This window comes from Xyrauchen texanus, chromosome 38, assembly GCF_025860055.1.
Source record: "Xyrauchen texanus isolate HMW12.3.18 chromosome 38, RBS_HiC_50CHRs, whole genome shotgun sequence".
Taxonomy (NCBI): Eukaryota; Metazoa; Chordata; class Actinopteri; order Cypriniformes; family Catostomidae; genus Xyrauchen; species Xyrauchen texanus.
This window is the reverse complement of record NC_068313.1, coordinates 7,840,142-7,854,644: the sequence shown is the minus strand read 5'-3', so window position 1 is coordinate 7,854,644 and position 14,503 is coordinate 7,840,142. Positions and strand designations below refer to the sequence as shown.

At 42.1% G+C, this 14,503-nt stretch overlaps 1 protein-coding gene across 5 annotated transcripts in view; it reads right to left on the bottom strand.

Moving 5' to 3' along the window:
- LOC127632056 (teneurin-4) overlaps positions 1-14,503 on the bottom strand; it is a 292,730-nt gene that overhangs the window by 107,534 nt on the left and 170,693 nt on the right. The gene's annotated exons all lie outside the window — the stretch shown is intronic.

Here is a 14,503-nt window from a genome sequence, read left to right as displayed (position 1 = left end):
GGTTTCTGGGACCAAGACATCAGCAGCAGATCCTTTAAGTCCTGTAAGTTGTGAGGTGGGTCCTCCGTGGAGACTTGTTGGTCACGCACATCCCATAGATACTCAACTGGATTGAGATCTAGGGAATTAGTAGGCCAAGTCAACACCTTGAACTGTCATGTCCCTCAAACCATTCCTGAACAATTTTGCAGTGTGGCAGGTCGCATTATCCTGCTGAATTAGGCCACTGCCATCAGGGAATACCTTTGCCATTAAGGGGTGTACATGGTCTCCAACAATCTTTAGGTAGGTAATAAGTGTCAAAGGAAAGCCACATGAATGCCAGGACCCTAGATTTTCAAGCAGAACATTGCCCAGAGCACCTCCGCCAGCCTGCCTTCTTCCCATAATGCATCCTTCTGCCATCTCTTCCCCAGGTAAACGATGCACACGCACCCGGCTCACATGCCCATTTGTAGGCACTTTCGGCAGTGGACAGGGGTCAGCATGGGCACTCTGACTGGCCTGCGGCTATGCAGCCCCATACGCAGCAATCTGCGATACACTGTGTGTTCTGACACCTTTCTATCATGGACAGCATTACGTTTTTCAGCAATTTGTGCTACAGTAGCTCTTCAGTGGGATCGGACCAGACGGCTAGCCTTCACTCACTACATGCATCAATGAGTCTTAGGCACCCATGGCCCTGTCGCCAGTACACCGGTTGTCCTTCCTTGGACCACTTTTGGTAGGTACTAACCACTGCATATTAGGAACACCCCACAAGACCTGCCGTTTTGGAGATGATCTGACCCAGTCATCTAGCCAACACAATTTGGCCCTTGGCCCTTGTCAAAGTCGCTCAGTTCCTTACGCTTGCCAATTTTTCCTGCTTCCAACACATGAAATTCAAGAACTGACTGCTGACATGCTGTCTAATAATTCCCACCTCTTGACAGATGCCATTGTAATGAGATAATATATGTTATTCACTTCACCTTTCAGTGGTTTTAATGTTGCGGCTGATCAGTGTACATTGCGGTGTTGTGACAGCTCAGTTTCCTAATGGCGCAATACACTTTTGGTAATTACCATATATTTGTTTGTAATTTATTTCTGTACTATTCATAACAGAAATGTTGAGTAATACTTAAGAGCTGGGGACAAAACTTGGAGGTAAACAGGACTAAATTCACTAAGTCCCAAAGTTACTAAAGACACAAGGTATGCATTTAGTCTAAAACTTTATCAGAATATTTTATTAACCAAGATAAATAAAATCTAATAAATAAACTATTGCTAAACTATTATACGTTAACTATTGCATTAAATAATGTTAACATATACAACCTCATTTTAAAGTGTTACCAGAAAATGAAAAAATACACAATGGGGCTGTTTCTATGCAAAAGATATTAAACATTTGTCAGGTAGCGGAACAATTAACACTGGTATGTAAGAGGCTGGCCCCTTTCTCTCCTTACTGCGGGCAAGATCACAAAACTAACAATATCCCCGTCCCAGAGAGGCTAACTTTATGCTAATTTAGGCAGCCTCTCACCTTCACCAGTCCTTGGCTCAGCTCGGCGTCCCTGTAAACAAAGCTAGCAGAGATAGCGCTAATGCATAGCCCCACCAGTACTTCTATTATCAGACTGCGAGTGAACTCGAGTCAAATAGAAAAGAGCGAGGATGTGACAGAGAAAGATCACTAAAGCAAGAGCAGAGAGATAGAAAGAAAGAGAGAGATAAAATGTGCAAAGATTTTGTCTATCTACAACATTGCTCGAGGTGACAGTTTGATTTAGAGAACTCTCATTTAGAAGGGGCAGCGATGCACATTTTCACAGAGTGCTCTGAGTGGAACTGTCGTCTCAGTGCCATGGCAGAATATGGCGAGCTGATTCAACAACTCCCAGACAAATTATTTCAATATTGACATTAAACGGATCTGAAGAAGATAAAGGAGAGAGATGGAACAGTGAAGAGATCTATATGAAAAGTTTTAACTCTAAACATGCATTCAGAATCCCCCCCGCAAACAAGGAACAATGTAGGCGATTTATAAAGTCGGATGTGACAGCAACATTTCTACGACAGACATTTCACCTTACGTAGGCCTATTAACATCTTGACAACTGTGTAATTTTTGCACATAAAAGCAAATTGTAGGCCACGTCCAACTTGATATTACAAAAGACTTGGAATTAGAAAAAAATGGATGGTAAACTGTCTTGATAAGCAATTTCTGGCAGCATGTTATGAAGCATTTTTGTTCAGAGTGCCATGTGTTTGGGAAACTGCCCAAATGAAGGGAATGTTGTTTCAAGGAAACTTAACTAATGCATATTGGGCAAATGTAATATTTGCAAACTCATTTTAAAGAGGACAATTAAATTGTATGTGCAGCAAACTTCCTTACCACTGTAATGCCTTCTCGATTTCATTGGATAACTAGATTTGTAAATTTTCTGGAGACAATGTTGCTGGTGCAAAAAGCCACAATGGCACAAGAGTGTTTTAGATGTTGCCATGAAATTGTTAAAGGGATACTCCAGGATGTAGCATTAAGCTTTGTATCAGTAGAAAACCAGTAGTATTTTCGAATTACCCTGCTTCCCCCCCCTCATATCCCCATGATATGAGAGAAAATTTAATTTTTAGTCTGGAAAAAATCCTCCGATGACGCAAATGGTCATTTTGCGTCATCGGAGGATTTTTGGGCTAGAGGCTTTAAACTACAGCCAGTATTAGTAGCTTGTTCCGCATGTTTTCACCACGCCCATATGAGGCGGGATCTTACTCATAGAATGTAAAGATAGTGTCAGCCATCTTTAAGCTAAGCTAACAGGCTCTTGCTCTGTAAAACTTTGTATAATAGTCTAATCACGATGGCGGAAGAAAGTTTTGAAGTAATGACAGATGGGGATTTCGAAGATCTTTTGTGTGAATCGGATGCTCGCGGCTACCTATACGAGCCGCAATACAGCGACGGACAGTTGCGGGAGATGGAGGAAAAAGAGGCGGCCGGAGCAGCTGCTGCAGCAGGGGAGCAAGACCTGCTTGGCGGTCAGGAGGAAGAGCCCAGCCAGACTCGAGCTGGGGCGAACTGGTGGTGTCAGTGCTCTCGCTGTGCGTCTATGCAAACAGATAGAGAGTCCTATTGCTGTCGCGAATTTCAGCGATGCCATTTTCTTCTGCATGAGATCGCTGAATCCGCTGATGAAACTGCACCGCTAGCATGTGTAACTGAGCACCCAAGTTTTGTACCACACATGGACAGGGGGGTCCTGGAAACTTATTTCAGGATCCCAAAGATAAATTGGAAACGCCAGCCAAAGCCTACAGGGACAAATGGACGGCTTAGTGTAAAGTGAGTATTTGTTTTGTATTTCTTTTTGTTACTAAGACGTAATGTACAGAGTTTGGACACCCGGCATAATCACAATGTTGTTCCCGCGTAGTCAGCTGAGCTATTGTTATATTTTCATGTATGCACACATACTGTATTTTTTTTTTGTACATCCCGGTACAATGCAATTTAGCACCATTTCGATGGAAATTTATCGAACAACTAACGCAACTCAACTCAATTTTTCAGATACTGCCGCCTGTAACCGGTAGGCGTGGTTTGGGAGTGGCCTCGTAAGTGCGGCAAAGCAAGTGCATTCTGGGAGTTGTTGTCTTTCAGCCACATGAGTAACAAATGCACTTTTCTCAGTCTAGAATGCTTCAAATTCAAAAATAATTTCACATTTCTACTACATAAATGACCACTATTAAATACACATTCATCTTCCCACAGCTGGAGTATCCCTTTAAGATCGTCTAGGCTTCAGTCAAAAGAGCCTACTTCCAAATCTATATGGTCCCTGGAATATGGCTTGGGTTTCTCCTTTAATATAAGTCTATGTTTTTATTTTACCTAACTTTTTACCTATTTGCCAGGCAAAAATCTGATTGTATTTTTAATTCTAATAAAGTGCAACAGTGCCCGCCCATTGTTTTCAGCCATCTTGTTTCCAAAAGTGTTATTATGTCACAGTTTCGTGTTGTCCGCACCATGTTTCATGTCGTCCGCACCAGGTTTCGTGTTGTCCGCACCAGGTTTCGTGTCGTCTGCACCGTGTTTTCGGTTTTGCCGATCACGATCCTTTGTTGTCTGTACCGTGTTTTCTGTTTCACTCATCACCGCCGTCTCTGTGTTATTGTCTGCACCTGTTTGTTATTTTGTTATCACCATGTCTGTCTATTTCCCCGCTTGTTTCCCCTTTTCTTTGTCGTTCGTTGACGTTGTATGTTGGTATTACGTTACATGTCTGCTATTAACCTCTCTCCCTGCTGTTCACAGTTTATGTTCGCTGTCTGCGTGTTCGTCCGAGGATTTCCCTGCTGTTCGTGTTCCCCGCTGTTAACCCATTCGTGGATCTCCCTGCCCTTCATGTATGTTTCATTACCCGCACCCAGTCTGTATGTTATCTAGTCTTTAGTTTCTTTTACCCATCGTGGCCCTTTTATTTTGCTCCTGTTTTGTACTTCATTATTTGTTTGTCAATAAAGTACCGCGTTTGGATCCGCACCTCCCGTCTGCCTTCTCCTGACTTCACACAATCATTACATATTAGTATTAATTATTTCCATAGGAATTTCATAAAAGCGTTCTATGCCATGAACCAAATCAACCACCTCTGAGGTGAATGGCAAAATTATAAATTTTATTTGAAGTAAAAAGATTTTTTTTTTTTTAAATCACACAAAAAGACAAAGATACAAGACTGTGTACTAAACATCTTACATGATGGAATAAACTATAATCCCATGAATCAATGCAATGACCTAAAATTTAACTAAAATATAAATAAAAACAATGGGAAAATAGAAAACTGTTGATTTTAAGATATTGGTTCTAAGTATAGAAACAATACATTTGAAGTGATTGCAAAATATGCAGATATATACAAATATATAAGTAGTTTAAGATTGTACTGTAGGAAGTCTGACTAAATTGCATCATTCCTATTGTGTTATGGAAGTAGGTGGTTGCTGCAGAGCTCTTTAAGGGCAATTTATTTGCCAAGATTTGCTGATTATTTGCTGTAATAGCATATAAGTATATGCCATTATTATAGCAATGCATGACTTAGCACGCACCTTTAATTACATAAATACTTTATGAAAGGGGCTAAAAATAAACACACTACCTTGCATTATATCTGTGTTCCAAGAGTATTCTTTCTTTTCCCAGAACATGTGGTGTGTTCTAAATAGGCTAAATGGAGATAAATAATGGGCCATCTCTGGCCACCCCCCTCCACCATCTCCAAATGATTGTAAAAGGGGCTAAGTACACTCAGATGCAGCAAGCAAACAACTTGACCCCAGGGCATCTGCAGCCAATGCATCTACTTTTTTTGTACAATTTCCAATATTCAGACAGACAGAGTGCATAACGTGCATACTAAAAGATATACTGTAAGAACACTGGGGAAGTTTCTGAAAGAGAAAATGAGTGACTTTGATCATTGCCATCCTTGTGCTTGCTTGCAGTCGGACACACCAGACAAACATTTCTGACATGTCTCCAAACATGCAGGGGTGTTTAAGGAATCGATAAAAAGGCCCGATCAGGTTAAAGCAAGGGGCTCTTTGAGACACACTGAGGTCTAAAAGTCCCATCTGGACTTGAGAGCTACTGTCAGCCTCTCTCATATCTGTCACTGGGTGGAGGAATGAAGAGGTTATAAATAATATATCAGGCCTGATATTTTTAGGTGAATCGAGGTCTCCGATCTTACAGCTGGTGGGCAGCTTCTGAAGCTCTTATTTATTTATGCTTCTATTTTCTTGGGAGATGGTGATGAAGACCGAGACCCTCATCTTGCAATAATGAGAGGGTATTGGGAGACTCCCTACTGAGTCTCAAAAATGTCACCTTGGGAAAATGTCACATTGTACACATTGATGATGGCAGACATGCCCACAAAAGACAATATCAAACAAAGACCAGTGTTTCATTTCTCAAGCATGAGAGCAGATGAGGTTATGTGCATCAGAATCTCTGACACGAGTTGATTGAGGGCGCTGTGATTTATGCAAGAAAAGAACATCTGGTAGAGAGAACCAAGGGGCAATGGGTGCATAGAGGACAGAGGACTGGTCTCAGCTTTGAAGTGATCAGAGTCTCATTAGAACAGCACAGATAAGACAACGGGAGTCCATACTTGCCAGAGGCTCAGTCATGCAAAGCAAAAGGCCATTCTACCCAGAATCAGAGCTGAACCATGGGAAGTGCCCATTCAAAGGAATAGTTCATCCACAAATGAAAATTCAGACATTATTTACTCACCCTTATGTTTTGGTAGAATACATAAGAACAAATTTATTAAGATTCATTACGCAGCTCTTGCCATACAATGATAGTTCATAGTGAACATGCTCTGTAAAGTAAAAGTAGTTAAAATAGTCCATGCAATTTATATTCTGCTATATTTAAAGCTTTCTGAAGCCATATAATAGGTTTGTGTGAGTAACAAAAATAAACTAAAAATAAATAAATAAATAAATAAATCAAGATTATCTGTGAACAATGTTCCATACACAAACCTATTGGATGGCTTTTTATAAAAAAAAAATAGAAACTTTCTTTTTAAGAAACAACATCAATACCGTAAGTACTACATACCAGAAGAAAAACTAGACATTCTCAAGATAAATAATGTACCCTCAAAATCTATCTCTCTCTCTCTCTCTCTCTCTCTCTCTCTCTCTCTCTCTCTATGTTGAGTGCGTGAGTGGTGTAGTGCGAGTGCGGTGAGTGAAATTGTTTGCTGTGTCTAAATACCTTTGTATTTTCTGCTTTTTTTTTTTTTTGTGTGTATGTGTTTGTGTTTAGTTAGTGGTAGTTGTTGGTGTGGTTTGGGCCGTCTTTACCGGGAGAAGCATGACGACCCCGGCTTCACAGGTTTTGTCTGCACTCACGACGCCATGCAGTGAAAGTGGCGTTTGCGACAGGTGTAGAAGAGATTTGTTTAGTGGTTGGCGAAGTTGTAGGACATGGATGTATTCTATCCGCATCGAGGATGAATAACGCTACTGTTTTTTTTTTTTAGTAACATTGAAAAGGTAAATGAAGTAGTTGAGCGTGGGATTGTGATTGGTGGCGAGTTTGTTCCTGTTCTTCCCCTCTCACTACCGTCTAAGAGGGTCACCTTGTCTAACGTTCCCCCCTTTCTCAGTGACGAAATAATAACTGAAGCTTTATCACGCTACGGTAAATTGGTATCCCAAATTAAAAAAAAAATCCCGATTAGCACGGGTTCTCCCCTCTTGAAACATATTGTGTCTTTTAGGAGGTTTGCATACATGATAATTCAGGATGATGAGGAATTGGATCTTGCACTTAGCTTTAGGGCTGATGATTTTGATTACATTATTTTTGTAACAACTGCTAAAACAAAGTGCTGTGGTTGTGGAAAAACAGGGCATCTGATTCGTAATTGCCCAGAAAAGGGGACATGATTTCCAATCCAAGCACGAGTAGAGAAGCTGGTATGTTTTCACTGAGCTCAGAGGTTCAGGGTGACCATCACAGTGGGACTAAAGTGGCTAATTGCAAGGAGATATCTGCAATAAAATCTGTTGGTTTGACAGGTGTAGATTTAGAAAATAAAGATAAAGTTGATATGGTATCTGATGTAAAACACTCAAAACTCCCTGAAAAGGAAAGAGAAGGTGCTACTACTGGAATTGTTGTAACACAGGCTGTGCAGGAAAAGAGTGGAATTGATTTGGTGGAATTGGAAATGGAGACAGAAACAGAAATGTTCAAAACACCTCAAAAAAGAAAAATGAGTGATAAGTCTCAAAATAAAAAAGCTGTGAAGAAAGCTGACTTATATGGGAGTGATAATAATGAAACCGAAAGTGAAAGTGAATCATCAGATTCCAGTGTGGCGTTGGCTTTGAGTGACTTCTCTGTTCGTAACTATGATGCTGAAGAGATAAAGTTATTCCTTAAGTCAACGAAGAACAAGAGAGGGGTGTGTGTCCAAGAGTATTTCCCTAATGTAACACAGTTTGTTGAGAAAACAAGGAATTTAATGGCTGAAGGATGCTTTACCAATAAGGAAGTTTATCATTTAAAAAAAATTGTGAGGAATGTAGAGAAACTTAAGAATGATGTTGAATAAGTTGAGCTCATTTTCCACATTAATGAGTGTGGGTTTTTTTGGCTGTTTTTTCTCCTCTTTATCATGAGTGAAGTTCGTCTAGCAACCCTGAATGTAAATGGTGCTAGAGACATTAAGAATAGAGGAATGATAAATGAAGTAATGAAACAGAAGAATCTTGATATTTTTTTGTTACAAGAAACACATAGTGACGGGGGGAATGCAGCAGATTGGGAAGGAGAATTTGAGGGGCTAACTGTTCTAAGCCATAACACTTCAATAATTGCAGGAGTTGGGAGTTTTATTTTCTAAGAGTTTAAGTCCAATTTCTTACGTTGTTGATGAAATTGTGAAAGGAAGATTACTAAAAATTAAAGCTGTCTATGAAAGCTATATTTTGGTTTTTATCTGTATTTATGCTCCAACACGTCCTGTGGAAAGATTGTTTTTCTTAGATTTATTGTGTACTACTTTACAAAATTGCTCAGAAGAGGAATATTTGTTTTTGGGGGGAGATTTTAATTGCACAGAGAATATGATTGATAGAAACCACGTTGAACCCCATTTGTCTTCTCAGAAACGTCTCATTCATTTCATAAAGAAGTTTGAATTATGTGACATTTGGAGACAATTAAATGGAAATACGAGGCAGTATACATGGGCTTGTATGAGGGAAAACAGGGTATCCCTTGCCAGATTAGATAGATTGTATGGTTTTACACATCATCTTAATATTGTTAAAAGTTGCTCTATAATCCCAATAGGTTTTTCTGATCATAGTATGGTACAATGTAATTGTATTTTAAATTCAATTAAATATAGCAGTGCCTAGGCATTTCAATATTTCTTTATTGAGTGATAGTTTTTTTAGAGACTCTTTTAAGTATTTTTGGCAGAATTATAGAAAATCAAAGACTAATTTTAGTTCAATACAGCAGTGGTGGGACATTGGTAAAGTTAAAATTAGACAGTTTTGTCAGCAACATACTCGCAATGTCACTAAAAAAATCTTTGGAAACTTTAGAGAAAGATTTAAGTGAGTGTCAAAGAATAGCTGAATTAACTGGGACAAATAATCATTTTGAACTATTTTTCAAAAAGAAAGCTCAGTTAGCGGATCTAATAGAATACAGAACACAGGGCGCATTGGTCAGATCAAGATTCCAAAATATAAATCATATGGATGCACCGTCAAAGTTTTTTTTCTGTTTAGAGAAAAAAAATGGGCAGAAGAGATTGATTAAAGCCTTGCGGTCAGAAGAGGGTCAGGTTTTGCTGAACCCCAGTGATATTCGGAAGAGAGTAGTTGGTTTTTACAAAAATCTGTATAGAAGTGAGTATGTATTGGAGGGTGATGAGGACAATGTTTTTTTGAACTCCCTACCAAAGATGTCAGAAGAAGGTAATGTGGCTCTTTCAGGCGGGCTAAGCCTGGGAGAGTTATATAAGGCCCTTCATGACATGGAATCGGGAAAAGCTCCTGGAATTGACGGCCTCCCAATTGACTTTTACAAGTCTTTCTGGGTAGAGTTGGGAGCGGACTTGTTACAAGTGCTGAGCGATAGTCTGTCAAAAGGTATGTTGCCGTTGAGCTGCAGGAGGGCAGTGATAACGCTAATACCAAAGAAAGGAGATTTGACAGACATAAAGAATTGGCGCCCTGTATCACTTCTTTGTTGTGATTACAAACTGCTCACTAAGGTTTTGGCAAACAGATTGGCTGAAGTAATAAGGCAAGTAATACATCCAGACCAGTCCTATTGTATTCCTCGCAGATCCATTGTTGACAACATCTCTTTAGTTCGGGATGCTTTAGAGGTGTCAAAATTGCTTGATTTGGACTTTGGATTGATTTCACTGGACCAGGAGAAAGCTTTTGATAGGGTTGAGCACCCCTATTTGTGGAAACCTCTAGCAGCATTTGGTTTTAAAAAGGATTTTATTATGATGGTCCAGGTACTCTATAGTGATATTGAAAGTGTATTGAAAATTAATGGCGGTTTATGTGCTCCATTTCAGGTTGAAAGAGGTGTAAGACAAGGGTGCTCTCTATCTGGAATGTTGTTCGCCTTGGCCATTGAGCCTTTATTACAAAAAATAAGGGAAAGTATTTATGGATTACATTTGCCTAACTGTACAAAAAATATATGTTTATCTGCTTATGCTGATGATGTAGTGGTGTTTGTAAGTGGACAAAAAGATGTGCAAATTTTATTTAATTTAATTAATGATTTTACTCCTGTATCTTCGGCAAAAGTGAATTGGAAGAAATGTGTAACACTTTTGGTGGGTTAATGGAAAAATGGCAAACCAAAAATTCCTGAAGGTTTAATCTGGGGGAAAGGTGGGTTAAAATATTTGGGAGTTTTTTTAGGTGATGACACGACTCAACAAAATAATTGGGAAGGAGTTGTTGAAAAAATTAAAGGACGTTTGGAGAAATGGAAGTGGCTGCTCCCTAAAATGTCTTATAGAGGACGGACTCTTGTTATTAACAACCTGGTCGCAGCTTCACTGTGGCATAAGTTGGCGTGTATTGATCCTCCTCCTCAACTACTGATGAAAATACAAGCGATTCTTGTAGACTTTTTTTGGGATAAACTACACTGGATTCGACAGAGTGTTCTTTATTTACCGAAAGAAGAAGGAGTACAAGGACTGATTCATTTACAGAGTAGAACTGCCGCTTTCCGTCTGCAGTTTCTGCAGAGACTTTTAGACGGTGCATCAGACGTCAGCTGGAGGGCAATGGCCCATATTGTTTTGCAAAACTTTGCAGGTTTCGGACTAAACAAACATGTGTGGCTACTAAACCCTTTAAAAATGGACTTGTCTGTTTTTCCACCTTTCTATGAGAGTCTTTTTAAAGTTTGGAGTCTGTTTTATATTCAGAAATCTGAAAACCCGTACTCACTTTACTGGCTTCTGGAGGAACCTTTAATTCTTGGTGCCCGGTTGGATGTAAATGATAATAACAGTTTTTTTAATTGTGGTGTTAAGCTTAAAGAATCAAAAGTGTTTGTTTTAAGACAATTGCTGGACATAGCTGGAGAGAAATTAGACAATACGGTAAAAGTAGCTGAATTTTTAGGCACTAGACCTATTCGATTAGTTGCTCTTTTTTTTTAGCTAAGTTAAAGTCTACCCTCAAAACAAAGGGGAGGCTAATGTTAAAAGATTATTTTTCTGGAGTATCTTTTCCTGATGAAAACGATTTTTTCCCTTGTTTGATGATTTCACCAAAGTTGGATGGTTTTAAAGGTTTTCCATTTAAAACTTGGGACTCACAGTGGTTGGATTTATTATCTACTAAAGGAAAGATATTGTATGGAGCCTGTGTAATGGGTTTTAATAAGAATCATCTGGCAAGAAAATCTGATACACCGTGGAGGATTTTTTTTGGCTTAAAGGACAGTGTAAAACCTGAATGGAGAATTCTATATAAACCGCCATTATCAAAAAAAGGTTGGAGATTTGCAGTGGAGAATTCTTCATGGTATTTTAGCTGTTAATTCTTTTGTTTCTGTTTTAAATGTGGAAGTTAAGGATGCTTGTCCTTTTTGTTTACAAAAAGAAACAATTTTTCATGCTTTTGTACAATGTGTTAGATTGTTATCTTTGTTTGAGTTTTTAAAAAAATGTTTTTGTGGTTTTAATGAATCGTTTACGGAAACTGTATTTATTTTGGGTTTTAAATATAGTCAAAAAAAGAAATACAATTACTGAATTTTATAATTGGTGAAGCAAAAATGGCTATATATATTAGTAGAAGGGATAAACTTGAACAGAAACCTGGTCAAAACATCATTGAGACTTTTTTAACATTGGTGAAATCAAGAGTACTGATTGATTACAAATTTTATAAAACTATGAACGATTTGTTTACTTTTGAGAAGATGTGGTGTTGTAAGGGAGTTCTCTTACGAGAGGTTCTCTCGTATTGCGTAAGCTAGCTTACGCTACGGGAAAGATTAATCTTTTCTGAGATATTGAAGCCAAAAAATTATCCTTAATTTTTGTATCCATTGTCAACGCAGTGCGGCAACTGCAGACCTTGAGCGGGCTAGCTAGCGAGCTCATAGGTTGCTCTGCGGCAACTGCTGCAGCTTGGGCGAACTCACATCCAATGAGAGGCGTCCGCGCGCTCACTGCATCAAAGCCCGCCAAAATGGGCGTGACTTGAGTGCATATAAGCGTAGTTCGTAGGCTGGAACCCTGATTTTCATCTCTTCAGCGAAGCTCTTCGCATCATTGACCTTGAAGCCGCGTTGCCGTTCGAGGGGCATCAAGCAAGCGTGGACAGCGCTAGAAGAAGCCGGCCGTCTCAGCCACCTTCAGCCATCCTGCGAGCTGCGCCATCCGACGACGTATCCTTTTATTCAGCAAGCTAGTTCTCACGAACTATTCACAAAAGAGTACGAGCGTCTTTTTCAAGATGCCTCGCTCCACTTGCGCCTCATGTCGCGACCTTCTCAGCACAGGAGACCGCCACATCATCTGCGCTCTCTGCCTGGGACTGGGGCACACAGAGCTCGCCCTCACTGAGGGCGGATCGCGATTCTGCGAGGAGCTACCGATGTCGACCCCTGCGGGCTCGACTCGAGCGCTCAAAGCAGAAACCGCCAGCGCCGCCTACCTTCAGCAGCGCAGAAAGAAGCGCCGCTCACAAAGGCTGCCGGAAACTGTGGTTGAAGCAACTGCCTCGCCGAGCCTCTCCCTCGAGCATCGCTTTCACCCTCCCGCCCCCGGGATCGCGCAGTTGCCGCCGAGCGGCCGCACTGCTGCCATCTCGGATGACGAGGCGGAGGATAAGGGCCGCTGTTCCATCATGGCTTCGGACAGCGAGGAGTGGTCAGGCTCCCAAGCCTCCTCCTCGGCCCAGGAATCCAGCAGGACCCACGCTGGAGTCGAAGGGGAGTTAACACGCCTCCTCACACAGGCCGTCGACCGCCTCGGGCTCGAGTGGTCACCGCCCCCTGAGCAGGCACCCAACAGACTTGACGGCACCCAACAGACTCGACGGCTGCTTTCTTCAAAGCAGCCAGCCGTTTTTCATCCATCGCAGCTCTACACCCGTGGCCCGGGCCGCTCCCTTCCTGCCGGAATTACACACGGAGCTTGCAAAGTCGTGGAACGCTCCTTTTTCAGCCAGGTCCCGTTCCCACGTCTCCACCTCTCTCGCGTCGGTGGACGGCGCCACTGAGAGAGGCTACTCCTCCATCCCCCCAGTCGAGGACTCGGTAGCAGCACACCTTTGTCCGCCCTCCGCGAGATGGCGTTCCAAGCCTGTGCTCCCGTCTAAGGCCTGCAGAGCGACTTCTGCCTATGTTGGCTGCGCCTATTCCGCCGGCGGCCAAGCCGCATCTGCTCTGCACTCAATATCCGTTTTACAGATCCTACAAGCAGACCTTCTTCGGGAGTGGGATGAGAAAGGCAGGCACCCAGAGGCTGTTACTGATCTACGAAGCGCGACAGACCTCGCCCTTCGTGCTACCAAAGCTGCAGCCCAAGCTCCAGGGAAGTGCATGGCCTCGCTCACGGTGACCGAGAGACACTTGTAGCTAACACTAGCCGACATGGGAGAAGCAGAGCGCTCCACGTTCCTCAAAGCACCGCTCTCTCCGACCGGTCTCTTCGGCTCCGCGGTGAGTGGCATTGTTGACCGCTTCTCAGAAGTCCAGAAAGCCACCCAAGCCATGAACCTCTTCCTGCCGCGTCGCGCTAGCTCCTCTGCAGGCCGCTCACGTGATCAGCCTCCTGCACGAGCCTCTTCACAGCGCCCAGTTCAACAAACTCCAGACTTCTCAGCGTCGACAGGGCGGCCGCCCTCGATCAGCGCTCAGACAGCCGCCGCAGACCGCCACCCCAGCGGGCCTCGATCTAAGGTAACGCTGAAACCCGAGCAGCCGAAGTCTTCCTAACTGTGTTGAACAAGCGACGGCTCAGTCCCGCCGCGGCGGACCACCGTCAAGGCTTAGCCCCTGTCAGTCCCCTTCTCTCAGGCTACTGCAGTGGTGAATTTAGCAGCCAACAAGCCGGTGACAATGCCCGCTTGCCTGCACTCAAACGCTGTTTTCACGGCGACCCAAATAAATCTTGTAAAGAGCAAACATGTCTTATGTGTAGAAAATGTGCCCACAACCCAGTGTTCACCAATACACACAAGCATAACACATCCCGTGCCCCTATCAGAGCACGCTCTCATAAAGCGGTTACGAACCGCTCGAGCGTCAGAGTCAATGAAGGCGCCCACAAATGCGTCGCGACGCCCATTCTCTGGCCGCTCTGTCACACGACCAGCCCTATGTGTAGAAAATGTGCCCACAATCCAGTGTTCACCTCTACACACAAGCACT